General features: G+C 44.7%; 1 protein-coding gene and 1 long non-coding RNA gene across 2 annotated transcripts in view; one reads left to right on the forward strand and one right to left on the reverse strand.

The window, feature by feature from the left end:
- Window positions 1–17,422, reverse strand: part of LOC126293363 (uncharacterized) — a 1,719,051-nt gene that overhangs the window by 1,356,479 nt on the left and 345,150 nt on the right. The window lies entirely within an intron of this gene.
- Window positions 1–17,422, forward strand: part of LOC126293360 (uncharacterized) — a 305,549-nt gene that overhangs the window by 63,241 nt on the left and 224,886 nt on the right. Inside the window, exon 2 of the mRNA XM_049986566.1 lies at window positions 2,833–2,943. The gene's annotated coding sequence lies outside the window, so the exon portion shown is untranslated. The remainder of the gene's footprint in view (window positions 1–2,832; window positions 2,944–17,422) is intronic.

The following is a 17,422-nucleotide window of genomic DNA, read 5'->3' on the forward strand; positions in this document are numbered from 1 at the left end:
CGGTCGCAGGTTCGATACTGCCTCGGGCATGGATGTGTGTCATGTCCTTAGGTTAGTTAGGTTTAAGCACTTCTAAGTTCCGCAGAAATGTTGGAACACGTGAGCCAATACTGACTCTACGACTTATCTTAGAAAATAGATTAAGGAAAGGCAAACCTACATTTCTATTATTTGTACACTTAGAGAAAGCTTTTGACAATGTTGACGAAAATACTCTCTGTCAAATTCTAAAGGTGGCAGGGGTAAAATACAGGGAGCGAAAGGCTATTTACAATTTGTACAGAAACCAGATGGCAGTTATGAGTCGAGGGGCATGAAAGGGAAGCAGTGGTTGGGAAGGGAGTAAGACGGGGTTGCAGCCTCTCTCCGATGTTATTCAATCTGTATATTGAGCAAGCAGTAAAGGAAACAAAACAAAATTTGGAGTAACTATTAAAATCCATGGAGAAGAAATAAAAACTTTGAGGTTCGCCGATGACACTGTAATTCCGTCAGAGACAGCAAAGCACTTGGAAGAGCAGTTGAACGGAATGGATTGTGTCTTGAAAGGAGGATATAAGATGAACATCAACAAAAGCAAAACGAGGATAATGGAATGCAACCGAATTGAATGAGGTGACGCTGAGGGAATTAGATTAGGAAATGAGACAATTAAAGTAGTAAATGAGTTTTGCTATTTGGGGAGCAAAATAACTGATGATGGTCGAAGTAGAGAGGATATAAAATGTAGCCTGGCAATGGCAAGGAAAGCGTTTCTGAAGAAGAGAAATTTGTTAACATCGAGTATAGATTTAAGTGTCAGGAAGTCATTGCTGAAAGTATTCGTATGGAGTGTAGCCATGTATGGAAGTGAAACATGGACGATACATAGTTTGGACAAGAAGAGAATAGAAGCTTTCGAAATGTGGTGCTACAGAAGAATGCTGAAGATTAGATGGGTAGATCACATAACTACTTACAAGGCATTTAATAGAACTGGGAAGAAGAGGAGTTTGTGGCACAACTTGTCAATAAGAAGGGATCGGTTGGTAGGACATGTTCTGAGGCATCAAGGGGTCACAAATTTAGCATTAGAGGGCAGCGTGGAGGATAGAAATCGTAGAGGGAGAGCAAGAGATGAATACACTAAGCAGATTCAGAAGGATGTAGGTTGCAGTAGGTACTGGGAGATGGAGGAGCTTGCACAGGATAGAGTAGCATGGAGAGCTGCATCAAACCAGTCTAAGGACTGAAGACAACAACAACAACAACAGTTCTAAGTTCTAGGGGACTGATGACCTCAGAAGCCCCATTGTGCTCAGAGCCATTTGCACCAACCTACCTAGTAAGAAGAAGACCTGGGTGCGATTTCCAGCCTTGGAACAAATTCTCGCTTACCGCTTCAATCTATGTACATAACATCAAACATGTATGAGACCACTGAAGTAACAGAAATTGTGTCATTTAACGCTTCAGCTGTGTATCTCATCATACTCATTACTTTACACGCCAGCCAGTATCGCAGGAGTGCATATGGACACGTGAACACGGACTCTGGGAGACACGGTTTTGTTTTCGGGCTGTTCCACTTTCCGGCGTCGGACAGAGCCAGGGGGGGAGAGATGGATTTTAATCCCGACGGCCCTCGTCGCAGCTGGCGGCGCGAGGCGTCGCCGTCGGCGTCGGCGTCATGCGCCGCTCCAGTTTCTCGCGAGCCCCCCCCAGTTTCCCCGCCCCCTGCTCTTCCAGCCCGCCGTCTTCGCCGTTCCCGACGCTCCAGCGCGGCATTGGCGCCTGCTGACGGGCGGTTCCATAAATTCCGCGCAGACCACTTTCCTGCACCGCTCCACTGTCGCCCGTGTGTAGTTTGCTGTCACTGCGGAATTCTGGGTGGCGGGGAATTGCCGAATACCCTTTCCCTCAGTGAAACACGAATGCTGCTTCACGTGTTACGGGAACAGAGTTTCGCGCGTTCGTTCAAACCAGGAAACTTCCTTGTTTTACTCACCTTCTGCACTTGTTATCAACAGTACAGATGCGGCAGAAAGAGAAGCTTTTCCACTTCTCCACCATCTCATCAAAGTCCCATCCCACCTCAACCACATCGAATACTTACGCATGTATTATACTGTCCGCAAAGTGGATTTCAATAACCCCTTTCTCTCCCCTCTGCCTCGCCTTCACAAACACATCCCTGTGTCCCTACACCTTCACATATTGCGCATCCTATCCAAATGCAACTTCAGCCAGCTTCCTCTCCCTGTCAGTGAGATCCGTCCTGATATTTATCTCTCCTACCAACTGTATCTCTTCCCCGCGTCTCCCACTCGACGTCAGTGCTCCTATCTCCTTTCCCTCTCCATCCATCCCCATCCTTTTTCTCTTGCAACCACTCCGCTACCCACACACACTCTACTCCTCACCATTTGTCTTTCCCATCGACTGAATTTCCCACTAAGTGGGGTACAATTATTAGAACCTCAATAAAATAACCTCACAAGTCGTGCCTAGAAAATGGCCTCATGGGCAGTGAGGTCTCCTGATCAGGATAGAAAGAAACATAGGCTTGTACTCAAGTTATCTGATGATAAACCTCGCTGGCAATGTAAATGTTCTTATGAATTCTGTTTACATTTGAGGTGGTTATTGTTGCGATGATTGTATTATTGGTTCGACATTTCAGGATGGCGTACGGTCTCCGTTCCGCTGTCGGATTAAGAAGAGCACACTATGAAAGCCTTACCAATAGTCATCTCAGCTCCTACATCTCATCTCTATAGCTTTCCTGTCTAATAGCCCCTTCATAAGGTACACCTTATTTGCCGATAAGAGCACATTTTCCTTTATTTCCAGTTCTGCTACGCTGCAGGATGTACGGATTACGTAGCGAGGATCCCGCACTGACTTCCAGAGGCGCTTTCAGACCCAGTGGGATGAGGTGCCGAGGCAGAAACCGCTCATGACGTAAGCAAAGAGATGAGCAGAGAAAGTACATTTATTCTGGCGTGACTCAAGTGATTGTTATTAGTACACATTTGTTTTCCGCTCAGATATTAGGAGGAGCCGTAGGCTCCTAAATACTATCTTAGTTACCTAGTTCATTAACATTATTAATATAAAAGTGCCCGTGAAACAAAAACGATTTTTGGAGACTTAACGCTAAACTAATTACATTTGCAATTTGATCTACAACTACCGATTACAAGTGTTGTGTTGGCAGAGGAGCCAACGCCGTATTACTAGAGGAGGCAGAAATGCACGCGTTTTAGCTCACGCAGGCTGACGTGAGGAGGGAAGGATTATGCTGACGTGAGGTATGGAACATGACAAGAATTAGAATTCAGAAAGCCGACGTAATTAGTTTCATACATAACTTTAATCTATTAATGATGAACGTCGCCCTTGACGGTACGTGAGTCACAATATTACCTGTTCATAATAGTAAATGAATATGGCGCCTTGCTAGATCGTAGCAAATGACGTAACTGAAGGCTATGCTAAACTGTCGCTCGGCAAATGAGAGCGATTGTAGTCAGTGAACCATCGCTAGCAAAGTCGGCTGTACAACTGGGCGAGGGCTTGGGAGTCTCTCTAGACCTGCCGTGTGGCGGCGCTCGGTCTGCAATCACTGATACTGGCGACACGCGGGTCCGACGTATACTACCGGACCGCGGCCGATTTAAAGGCTACCACCTAGCAAGTGTGGTGTCTAGCGGTGACACCACAACAAGCACAATAGTTTCGTAGCCAGAAGGCCTAAGGAATACAAGGATGATATTTTTATGCAATTAAAATTCACCAAATTGTTGGGTAAAAGCTAGGAAAACATCAATTTCTGCAATTTGTAAGTGCTCGAGTAAGCCGGTGGCGGAATAAGCCCAGTCAGCAAAGACCAAAAAAGATCGAATGTGGGATATAATTAGTGCAGTCGCAAATTTTTGTGCAGGAAGTGCCATCAACAGCATATTAGAAATCCTAATCGGTGGAATTGAAACATCCCCTTAGAAAAATTCATGAACGACTGTGCTGGTAAGTTTCTACGTTATTTGATTTTCAAACAGTTTACCAGAACTGAACGTACTAAAACATTTCTCTCTTTACTTATTCTGATCGACACTAAATTGACACATAATATTTTTAGCGCTACGCAATCTGACTTTCAATAATCCCTGCAACAGAATGGCCCTGACTAACCTCACAAAAATCTTTGTTACTCGAACTACTGCAATACAGCGAGCGTCAATACTGCAAGCTAAATAAAAGATTCAAACTACTGAAGGCACTAACTACTGATAGGCATTGTTAGCAAATGAAAGATTTTTATAGAGAACAAACAATGTATTTACCTTAATAGTGTACAAAAGTCTTTCTGATGGTCACACGTCCAGATCATCCGCTCTCAAAACTCCGCCATCTCTCTCCCCACATCCAACACTGCTGGCGGCTCACCTCCAACTGCGCAACGCACAGTTGCACATCCAGCTGCCTAACACTACAATAGCGAATATTCCAACAATGCAAAGCAGCCAAAAACTGCACACTGCACAGTTAGTGATTTTCATACAGAGCGCTACGTGGCGTTACCAACATAAAACAGCCTTCTTACAGGGTCTGAGTGTGGGAGTAGGGGTGCCATTGAAGATCAACTTTTTTGTCTTGCATAACTCGAAAACTGCAACGTCCAGCCACAATGTATCGAAGTACAAAAGGTAACTACGTTAAATTTCCTACACAAAGGTCCTGTTAATTTTTTAGTAGGACTGATAATTCTCGCATGGCGAATTAGACAATACAAAATACTTGAACGCGGTTTTTGACAGCCGTTCACTGAATAGCGGGTTGGAGAAAACGACATCGACAGGTGAAGCTCTATCACAATGTATAATCGCACAAGTGAAACTTTTCTCCTGTTCCTCTTAGCTTAACAGTTGGCAATGTCAGACTCCATTATTCAGCAACAGAACAGAAAATGGCAATGGCGTAAGAAGAACGCTGAATGGTTAGCAAATTGTAGACGTAGTGACGTACATCATTTCAAAGGCGTTTCTTTAGAGCGCCTGCCATAGCCAGCACCCACAGTCTGACTAGAACGTCGAAGCTCGTTTACGTTATTCTGTCTGACAAAAAAGTGAAATTCCCACAAGGGCTTTTAGATGTCAATATAACTTAGTCCACAAACTCACAATCGGCCGGTATGTAAAATCATCAGATATGGGTTGAGTTGTTTTGTGGGGAAGAGAAAAAACTGCGAGGTCATCGGTCTCATCTCATCAGATTTACAACTCATTATGACAAGTAGAAAGGCCACCAGAATGCACTAGTGCTGTTCGTGTTCAGTGTTGTTATCTTATCCGGTAAGATATCTAGGGGGACATGAACAGCGTCAGATGTTGAGTCGTCACTGTGCAGGACACGGAGATCGTGGGTACGCGTGTGAGTCAGCGTTATCAGTACACTGGGATCACGGGTATGCGTGTGAGGCAGCCTTATCAGCAACTCACATTGTTTAAAAGGGGCCTCATTGTATGTCTCAGTTTGGCCGAGTTAGCGAATTGTGCAATATCCAGATCTGTGGGTCATTCGGGTGTGACAGTGGCCCTAATCGTCGTCAAATTTACTGTCGACGACGTTTAAGCTCATCAAGGGAGCACTGCCGTAATGTACACAGAGCACATCGTGATCCCTTCACATCTGCGCAGCCTTCCGATGGTATGTAACGGACTCCATGCAACATTCAGTGGTACCCACACCATTTCATCACAGACTATCAGCAGCTGCACTAGGGAATTCTGTTCCATACGTAAGCTCTGATTAACACCACAACACAAACGGCTTCATCTGGAGAGGTGCCGCAACCAAGAAGCATGGCCTGCTGACGAATGTCGTCGCATTCTGATCAGCGATGAATCGCGGTTCTACACTACCTCTGATGACCATCATCGGTGAGTAAGGCAGCCACATGGGGTGAGGTCCCGTTTTTGTTATGTTTTGCAGAGGCAGGAGGGGTTAGTTACTCCTGCCGTCATGGTATGGGGAGCCATTGGGTGTGACTTCGTGTCGTAGCTGGTAGTGACTGAGGGAACTGTGACGGCATAACGGTGCGTGAGGGACATAGTACGTCCCGAGGCGTTAGCTCTGATGTGACAATATATTCTTGCCATTTTTCAACAGGATAACGCTCGTCCACCACAAGGTGAACTGTTTCCGTACCGTGGAAGTTCACCCCTACGGTCAGCAAGATCACGAGACCTGTCGCCAATAGCACAATTGTAGCAGCAGATGGGGCGTCAACCCCGTTCGACTGCGAGCATTTAGAGTATCCAGGACCAATTATAACAGATGTGGGCAATCTTCTCCCAGGAGAGGGTACACTGACTTTGACACTTTCTCTCAGCAACTCCCTTCAAGCATGCAGTCCAGAGGGGCTCCAGCGTCATAATGGTGAGTGAACTCGTACTGGCAAGTTCTTTGTAAATTTGACTTTATTTTACAACGAGTGAATAGCATCACAACACACTTTCAGGCCGTGATGTTTCAATTAGTTTTCCATTCCCATACTGGGCAATTCTCCAGTGCCGTTCATGCAGTCTATCTGGACGGCGATTATGGCATCGTAGCAGCGAATGCAGCGGCCGGCGTTACGTGGAGTGCGGAATGCGTGTGTGTGGCGAGGCGCCAAGTCTGACGTGACGGCGAATGGAAGTGAGCGCCCACTCGCTTTCTGCGTTCAACGAGACAGTGTGTGTATGCTTGAATCGTATCGCAGATTAAACCGCTTAATGCAACCTTCCACGAACGTGTTATCTGCAGAGGTTTTCCAGATGCATGGCCTACAAATTCGCATGTTCTGAATGCGTGCGAGTTGTGACTCTGGGGATGTTGAAAAGAACGCGTTTACCAGGAGCACGTTAGGCCTGTAGCTGATTTGAAGGCCGCTAAACACGGATACGTGGCTCAGATTCCATTGGAACCGCTGCGAGCAACTGCCGATCACGTCGTTGTACGCATGCGGCATCTCGTCGGCGTCTCCGGTGCTCGTACTGAACAAATTGTGTAAGCAACCGTTAATAACAAAATCAGCATCATGTCTTTCTAACGAGTTTGACCTTTTTTGCCCAAGTCCCAGTGTTAATACATTACATATGGGAATATTTCTACGCGTCTTCCTTGCATTTAGAACGCTGGATTGGCACCCGGTGCCTAAGAGTGGAACTCACTTTCTTCCAGCGAGAATCGGTTCCGCATTACCGCGTTAGAATATGTACTGTGGATGTACAGTTTGCTTTTTGTCGGAATCTGTCCTTTGGCAAGCCTATATATCTTCGTCTCAGTGTGAGATTTAATGTATACACTGAACTATCAAAGCAAACTGTAGTGAACTATTTCCAGTGCTGAGATGAATGCAAGGGTACGTTCAGGAAGTCAATAAATAACAAATAAATATTTTTATAATTAATTTGAATACGTATTTTTTAAACTTCTAAAGTATAAGTTTTTCGGTCATTACAAAAGTTCAGTAACTGTCGTTACGTTGTAAATGAGTGCTTCCACTGTATGAGCGACTAGATTAGTAATTTAAATCTACTGAAAAATTTTCCCACTACTCCCACCGATGGCCGCCAATCGCCGATAACTCTTTCGGTAAACGATGATCTGAGGTGAACAGAAAGTATGTGGGTCAGAATTTTTTTAACTGTCCGGTAATTCAGTTATTTGCATCGTAAGCTCACGCTCCAACTTATTGGGGGTATTGTTTTCGCGCACGTATTACGTGACCATATTATCTGGACGGTTAACCTGCCCAACGTTGGCGAAGGCGAGTGTGGAGGAGCTGCCCTAGGACCACTCTCCGAGTGGCCAGCAGAACCATACAACGAAAATAGACTTTTTTCATCGGAAAACAAATAAAACGTTTAATTCCGTCAGTAGGTATAACTACAACCGCCTCTACCTACTGTTTTCATTCAATCGCTCCCAAAGACTGGTCTCACTCGAACGAACGAACGAATGAATGAATAATTCAAGCGAAATGTAAAACAACAACTGAATGAGTCGTTTGTTTTCCAGGAACCTACTGAATAGATTGTACATTGCGCGCGATTTAATTATCAAGAATTAGTTCGTGAAACCTGAGTTTCTTCTGGGGTGCAAAAATTTCGAACAACTCATGGGAACGCAGCCAGGTGACGTCTTCAAAAATGGTAATTATTTCGTCAGGTGCACAACCTGTCATTTTTGAAAAGCACAGATGCAGTGACAGAGAAATGTGGTAAGAAATGGTTCAAATGGATCGAAGCACTATGGGACTTAATATTTGAGGTCTTCAGTCCCCTAGAACTTAGAACTACTTAAACCTAACTAACATAAGGACATCACACACATCCATGCCCGAGGCAGGATTCAAACCAGCGACCGGAACGTCTCATACCAGACGAATGTAACCCCAAACGTTTGCGTGGTAAAGTAATGACGGTGTACGCTCAAGTGGAGACAGTGTTTGCGCAGCAATCGCCGACATAGGGTAACTGAGGCGCAATATGGGGAACCAGCCCGCATTCGCCGAGACAGATGTAAAACCGTCTTAGAAACCATCCACAGGCTAGCATTACATTTTTTTTTATTTATTTATATAAAATGGTAGGTACACGGGACCTCGACACAAATCCGCCGGGCGCACTCTTGCCGGGGACCGCCACGCCTTCCTGCTAGAGAAGCAGCGTGTTACACAGCACGGCTAGCCGGGCGTGTGGAAAGAGATTACTAAGAGTTTTAATTACTTTGTGCTGCGAAGAAGCAACCCCTCCTTCATTTCAGTGAAGAAATAATATTCCCTTTCTTTAACCTAATTTTGTCAGGCCATCTGGGTAAGTTTCAATTTCATCATTTAAGTAAGAAATTTACTGCCACCAGATTAACCATGTCTACTTCTACGGAACTCTAAGCCGCAACCTTTCCTTTCTCAGGCATTGTTCTTACTGACCTTTCTTTTTTTTTTTTTTTGATGGGGGTCATCCTATCTACCCTTACTGTCCACTCAGTCTCTCTCCAAAAACGTTTTCTACGGCGATACTCTCTCTAGATATTCCTCAACGCTTTGTTAAGGCGTAATTTGTAGGCCTAATTCGAAAAACACTTTTTCAAAACAGAAGCATGCTACTTCTTCCAAAACAAACAGCATTGCTCTTTCAACGATAGTAGAACTCCTTTACTAAACCAAACAAGACTCCTGTTTAATAACTACTGAGGTAGTTATCCCCTCTCGCTCTCTTCTAGGTGACTAGTTCTCTGGTACTTTCGGAAGCCCAATCGGTACAGGCTGTCTTGTGAAGGCCAAAGGTTCCGGGTTCGAGTCTCGGTCTGGCACATAATTTTCATCGGGCAGTAAGATTCAAACCAGCATTCACATTTCCGTACAGTGGAAAATTCACTCTCAGATTTAAGTAAGAAATGCCACGTCCACAGACGAAAAGGACCTATTTTTTAAAAAATGCACACTTTACAAAATGTGAAAACCTGCTACCTTAAAAAAATAAAAATAAGATAATAAACTTGGGCAAAGTAGCTGACTGTTCCTTAGGGAACGAGGTGAAAAGTCAGTATAGTTTTTTGAGTAGAAATGAAAGTCTGAAAGTCTTTGGGTTTCATAAAATGTATTCTCTGCAGTACGCCTCGCCTGCTAGTTTGAACATAATATCTTAAATCTGCAGAGAATTGTGTTTGCCTAAGTTTACTAGCACTGTGAAGTAATTGGTTACTTATTATGCAGGCGATAGAGTTTTAAGTTTTTATTTCTCCTTCGCGAGTTTTAATTAATTCTCTTAATTTTTCTTTGGTTTTCCTGACTGCTTGCTCTTGTACAGAAAGCATGTAGAGCAAATACTGGGGATAGGCTACAACCTTCTCTCACTCCCTTCTCAACCTCTGCTTCCCTTTCATGTCCGACTCCTACAACGGCAGTCTAGTTTCTGTACAAGTAGTGTATAACCTTTCGCTCCCTGTATGTGAACCCTGTTACCCTCAGAAATTTAAAGTGTGTATTCGAATCAACACTGTCAAAAGCTTTCTCTATGTCTACAAATGCTATAAACGAAGATTGGCCTTCGTTAAACTAAAAACTTTTATTTTCAGTGACTGTTTGAAAATGCGCAGCATGTGGCCTTATCCGTGACGTAATTTATGCAGTAGCTAGTCAGCTGACCAATGCCACACCGTTACGTTATACTGAGTAAATGCCGAGCCGAGAGCGTAATTAATCAAGTAACTATACTTCCTGTGTACCGTAAATTGAAACATTTTCCGTCCCTCCTGTTAATAAGTCTACGGTAGTAACAGATGTTGCTACGCCCGACTGAAGACGATATTCATCGCAGGAAAAAATTGGAAACGCGTCTTCATCCTCGAACGCGGGACCGCTGCGAAGTTTGGCCTACGTGACAGACGGAGCTGGTGGAAGGGAGTTGATGGCAGAGCCCCCGGCGGCAGGGGCTGGAACCGCGACGAGCCGTGCTGCGCACTAGCGCCAACAGTCGGCGAGAGGGCGAACCGTGTGCGGGTGGCGGCCGCAACAGAGGGCGCCCGGGGGCGGAAACTCGCGAGCCGCACCTCGCCGCCGCCGGCTATCGAACACGCGACGTCTAGGGTCGAACGCGCGCGCTCTACGACAAACTTGTACGTCTGGTTAAGGGCCGACACAGTTGCTCCTACTGTGTAAGGTGCTACTGATAAGTTCTCTATATTACGATATACAGGGGCTGAAATAAAAACTTGCAGTATCAATGCGTGAACACATTATCGGAGCCCTCTTTCTCTGTTAACGGGGGTAGGACGTCAAATGGGCCGACTTGGGGCAGGAGAGGCATCACACGACATTTTAATATCCGCTGTCCATACTTTTACAAATAAGATCACAAAACTTTGTCAGTATCAGGGAAGGATTCAGGATTCACACTCATTGCAGTTGAATTTCGAATACATGACAAAAATAATTTTCTTTTTTTGCGTGCGAAATTTCATTATTTTATCACTTACTAATGGCTGCATTTGTTGCTTAGGTACACTTTTCTTCATAAGTTAGAGAGATTCTTAGATGAATTTTGCACAGCATACATACCATACTTACAGGTGTATGAAACTCTAGAATTTATTTAATTTATGAAAAAACGAATGAGCTGTTATATTTTAAACTTCATGTTTAGGAAAAACACTAATTCTATAGTTAATTACCTCAATTTTTACCACAGTTTTTAATAGATTTGGAAAATTTTACGGTTTCATACACCTTTAAATATGGTTTGTATGCTGTACAAAATTCATCGAAGAATCTCTCTTACTTATGAAGAAAAGTGTACCTATAGCAACAAATGCTGCCATTAGTAAGTGAAAAAATGATGAAATTTCACATAAAAAATTACGTCATTATGTTTTCGAACTTCCACAGCCATAAGTGTAAATTCTGAATCCTTCCTGATCATGCTGACAAAGTTTTATGAATTTACTTGTAAAAGTATAGACAGTGGAAATTAAAATGTCCTGTGGTGCCTCTCCTGCTCCAGGTCGGCCCGTTTGACGTCTTACCCCCTTAACTGAAACATACGATACTGCTCTTCGGATTTGATAAATTACGTCATCAAAATGGAGGACAGAAACGACCCACCGTAATGTAATAAGAGTAACATACACAATGTCACAAAGATTATATTTATTTTCAATTACATGACAATTATTGGTTCCGTCACTCAGAACCAAACCTAGCAGCAGATTAATATATCACTACAAATGAGGTGTCGTCACACCTTCAACACTAACCTAGATCTCGAACTACCTCCCTCGTAACTGGAATCTGACCATGACCAATAGCCTTCCCTCACATTTACAGTATAAGTCCAGTCGTTAACTGGTATTACAAGAAAATTACTGGTTGAAATGGCTCTAAGTACCATGGGACTTAACATTTGAGGTCATCAGTCCCATAGACGTACAACTACCTTCCTAAGGACATTACATACACCCATGCCGGAGGCAGGATTCGAACCTGCGACCGAAGGAGCAACGCGGTTCCGGACTGAAGCGCCTAGAACCGCTAGGCCATAACGGCCGGCGAAAATTACTTTATGAATAAATGTTAGAAATATGACAGCACAAGAAACTACTAACATAGTAATTACCCCACAATAAAAATACCATACATCATACAAAATATCCAGACATGAAGTGCAGAGTATATCTAGATAGACAGGTCACATCTATTTGTGTAGTTGAACATCATATTTAATAACAGTTCACCGTTTTGGGCTGAGAGCAACACCACAAACATACTGAGTGTAGAGAAAAGCGGGAAAGAAGGGAAGCATGGTAGTTGAGATGTTGTTTTACGGAAGAAGTTTGAAAATTAAGACAGCTGATTTATATAATGAGAATGATCCCTCGTCTGGGAACGAAATGTGGGAAAAATACTAATTAAAAGAAAGGGTAGTATGACAAGTCACATGCTGAGACTTCAGGGAATAACTTCTATGGTACTTGAGCGAGCTGTACAGAGAAAAAACTGCAGGGGAAGGCAGAGATTGGAACACATCCAACAACTGAGGGCGCTGGGTACAAGTGCTGTCCTGAGATAAACAGGTTGGTACAGGAGGCGAATTGCCGGCCGCTGTGGCCGAGCGGTTCTAGGCGCTTCATTCCGGAACCACGCTGCTGCTACGGTCACCGGTTCGAATCCTGCCTCGGGCATGGATCTTTGTGATGCTGACCTCAGATGTTGAGTGCCATAGTGCTTAGAGTCATTGGAACGATTTGAACAGGAGACGAATTCGTGGTGGCCCAGATCAACTCTGTTAGAACATTGGTAACTCCCAAAATATGGACCAGGAACCGGCCCCATTCTTTTCAAAGAAAGTGTCCCGAGATTTATCTTGATCTGTGTAGGAAAAACTAAGTCTCGGTGAGTCAAAATATATTTGAAGTCCTACCCTTCCAAGTGAGAGACCAATGGTTCATCAGTGGCCAGTCGCACTAGATAGAAAGACATATGGAACTTAATATGCGTTTGGAGAACATAGCTGTGATGAATACGACGCGGTTGAGGACTTCTTAACATGAATATCTATGGCTGGGGTTTGACTGCATATCACCTGTATGTGACATGTCACTTGCGACACTATCACAATGATGGAAAGAATGTTCCAAAGTACAAAAAACAACTAGAGCTCAACTATCAACAGGTAAAAGTGAAACTCCATAGCGGAGTATTAATGTCATGGAAAATGTCCCGGTTAATAGTACACTCCTGGAAATTGAAATAAGAACACCGTGAATTCATTGTCCCAGGAAGGGGAAACTTTATTGACACATTCTTTGGGTCAGATACATCACATGATCACACTGACAGAACCACAGGCACATAGACACAGGCAACACAGCATGCACAATGTCGGCACTAGTACAGCGTATATCCACCTTTCGCAGCAATGCAGGCTGCTATTCTCCCATGGAGACGATCGTAGAGATGCTGGATGTAGTCCTGTGGAACGGCTTGCCATGCCATTTCCACCTGGCGCCTCAGTTGGACCAGCGTTCGTGCTGGACGTGCAGACCGCGTGAGACGACGCTTCATCCAGTCCCAAACATGCTCAATGGGGGACAGATCCGGAGATCTTGCTGGCCAGGGTAGTTGACTTACACCTTCTAGAGCACGTTGGGTGGCACGGGATACATGCGGACGTGCATTGTCCTGTTGGAACAGCAAGTTCCCTTGCCGGTCTAGGAATGGTAGAAGGTGGGTTCGATGACGGTTTGGATGTACCGTGCACTATTCAGTGTACCCTCGACGATCACCAGAGGTGTACGGCCAGTGTAGGAGATCGCTCCCCACACCATGATGCCGGGTGTTGGCCCTGTGTGCCTCGGTCGTATGCAGTCCTGATTGTGGCGCTCACCTGCACGGCGCCAAACACGCACACGACCATCATTGGCACCAAGGCAGAAGCGACTCTCATCGCTGAAGACGACACGTCTCCATTCGTCCCTCCATTCACGCCTGTCGCGACACCATCTGGAGGCGGGCTGCACGATGTTGGGGCGTGAGCGGAAGACGGCCTAACGGTGTGCGGGACCGTAGCCCAGCTTGATGGAGACGGTTGCGAATGGTCCTCGCCGATACCCCAGGAGCAACAGTGTCCCTAATTTGCTGGGAAGTGGCGGTGCGGTCCCCTACGGCACTGCGTAGGATCCTACGGTCTTGGCGTGCATCCGTGCGTCGCTGCGGTCCGGTCCCAGGTCGACGGGCACGTGCACCTTCCGCCGACCACTGGCGACAACATCGATGTACTGTGGAGACCTCACGCCCCACGTGTTGAGCAATTCGGCGGTACGTCCACCCGGCCTCCCGCATGCCCACTATACGCCCTCGCTCAAAGTCCGTCAACTGCACATACGGTTCACGTCCACGCTGTCGCGGCATGCTACCAGTGTTAAAGACTGCGATGGAGCTCCGTATGCCACGGCAAACTGGCTGACACTGACGGCGGCGGTGCACAAATGCTGCGCAGGTAGCGCCATTCGACGGCCAACACCGCGGTTCCTGGTGTGTCCGCTGTGCCGTGCGTGTGATCATTGCTTGTACAGACCTCTCGCAGTGTCCGGAGCAAGTATGGTGGGTCTGACACACCGGTGTCAATGTGTTCTTTTTTCCATTTCCAGGAGTGTATTTTGGTTCACATTTGGAACCAACTACAGCAGTGATTCTGCTTATCATGAAATCGACAAGTCCTAGGGTAGTTGCCAGACGTATATTACATCATATGCCTATGCACAAGAAACATAGTTCAGCTTAATTACGGTTGATTTCTTGTGGGTACGAAACTGGCACCCGACAGCGTCACAGGTGACTTCCGCCGGGTCAAAATCACCGCATTTGGTGGACAAGACACCCGTGTGGGTTCCCTGTCATGCTCCTCGAAACACGGTAGCACAATTCTGACCTTGTGTCACGGCAGTTATCCTGCTGAAAGATGCCATTATCGTGGGGAAGACATCCATCATGAAGAGATGAAGATGGTCCGTAATAATGTTCCCTCAGTCCACAACTTTCGTGGCGCCCTCGATTACTACCACAGATTGTCCGAAATGTTCCCCCATAGCATACAACTACCTCTGTACCCTTAGTTCGTGGCACGGTGCATGTTTCGAGCTGCTGGTGGCCTCGCGGCGCCGAAGAACTTGTGTTCCCTCAATTTACATGTGATGTGACAAGGTTCACTCTTTCTTAAGATGTTTTTACAAATATCGAAACCTAGGTCAAGGGCTAATAAAGCTTTGTTTACAACTGGTTGGCTGATTTTTCAACCTCTACCGTTTGTGTTTATTTTTCACAGGGTCACCTACCTAGGAAAAGTTGTGGGACCAATTTAACGATATTGAAATTTAAATCAAGGCTGCTTATCAGAGTAGTTTAGTTTCTCTTTATGTTTCATGAAATTTACAACACACTGACAGGGGAAAAACGTTACCTAAATATTCAGTTTACGTACTTACTTATACTGGCCGCACTATCTGCAGCCGGTCCTTGGGCTCACTCAGTCCAGCCTTCCACACATTCCCGTCATCTGCATCTTTGTCTCCCAGACCCAGCATCTGCACGTCTCCCATGGTTTTATCCTTCCACCTCATTCTCGGCAGTCCCAGTGGTCTCTTTCTTTCAGGTTCTCCATCCATTACATCCATTATTGGCGTGTTCTCTCCTCTCTTCCTCACATGTCCGTACTATCTTCGTCTCTTAATTTTCACACTCGCTACGACTTCATGCAGTTTGTATAATTGTCTGAGTTCTCTGGTTTTCCTTATTCTCCACTCTCCATTTTATTTCACTGATCCATATGTTTTTCTTAGTACTTTATTTTCAGAAGTGATGAGTTTTTTCTCTATTTTCTTCGTCAGAGTCAATGTCTCACTTGGATAGCATACTATGGCCTTGATAATGGTCTGGTATATTCTTATTTTTGCCTGCCTAGATAGTAACTTCGATCTTACGATGTTGTGCATAGCTCCTAGACATCTTCCCCAAGCTTGAATTCTTGTTACTATCTCTTGTTCGATAAGGTTTTGTTGGTTGATGTAGACACCGAGGTATGTGAATGTGCCTGCCTTCTGTATTGTTTGATTTCCGATTTTTAGATGCTTTGGTCCTAAATGAGCTCTTCTTCCTACTACCATGAAATTTGTTTTACTTTCATTTATACGTAGACCTACTTTCTTTGCTTCTTCCATTAGAACAGTCCCCATTCCCTCCAGTTCTTCCATCTTCTTTCCTATCAGCACAATATCATCCACAAAAGCTAGGACCTTTAACATGTGAAAGTGCAGAAGTCACTATATGAAAAAAGATACTCTCCTCAAGGTGTTGTTGAGAGCAAAATTGAACAACGCTGCTGATATAATGTCTCCCTGTCTCTCTCCTGTTTTTACTTCAAATACTTCTCAGAACTCCCCCTGTATTTTCACTCTACACTTTGATTCCATCACACATATTTTCGTTAGCTTCATCATCTTGTCAAGTATCCCATACTCTGCCATTATCCTCCACATTTCCTCTCTTACTATGCTGTCATATGCTTTGTTGAAATCTATAAACAGACAAAAGGTATCGTGATTGTGCTCCCAGTTCTTACAGCCGTCCGGAGTGACCACGCGGTTCTAGGCGCTACAGTCTGAAACCGCGTGACCGCTATGATGGCATGTTCGAATCCTGCCTAGTGCATGGATGTTTGTGATGTCCTTAGGTTAGTTAGGTTTAAGTAGTTCTAAATTCTAGGGGGACTGATGTAGCCAGAACTTAAATCCCATAATGCTCAGAACCATTTTTGGACCAGATCTTATTCCATATTTGTCTTTGTGTGAATATTTGGTCGACAGTTGATTTACCTTTTCTGAACCCGGCTTCTGCTGTGTCTAATATTTCCTCAATGTCTGGGTTGAGACTGTTCAGTCTAGTTGACCAAAAATAACGCATTGCTGAAATCACAAAAAATTATCTGGAAGACTGTAAATAAGAAAGCACCATGATCCTTATATATAATTCAAATTCAAGCAAACCAGAAGTATGGTTTGTCGTAAGTTAAGTCAAATCGGCAATGCAAGTTGCACAATAAAGACATAAGCAGACGAACTACCCAGAATATGGACTGCGCTAGTATAGGTTGTGAGCTTGTAAGGTGTCAGGCAAATCCAACACCTTACATGAAAACCCTGACATAACAAGCAAACCTACTAGTATGTCACATAGCTCCGAATAAATCGTGACATTAAATTAACCAAAGTAATACGAGTAACGAGTGAGCAAATGGAATACCACAGACTAACACAAGAATGCCTAAATGCATGTCGTACCTTCCCACTGTGAGGCAGACGCAGTTCCGAGGGGAGAAACGAGGACAGAAGCCGAGAGCAG

This window comes from Schistocerca gregaria, chromosome 10, assembly GCF_023897955.1.
Source record: "Schistocerca gregaria isolate iqSchGreg1 chromosome 10, iqSchGreg1.2, whole genome shotgun sequence".
In the NCBI taxonomy this organism is placed as follows: Eukaryota; Metazoa; Arthropoda; class Insecta; order Orthoptera; family Acrididae; genus Schistocerca; species Schistocerca gregaria.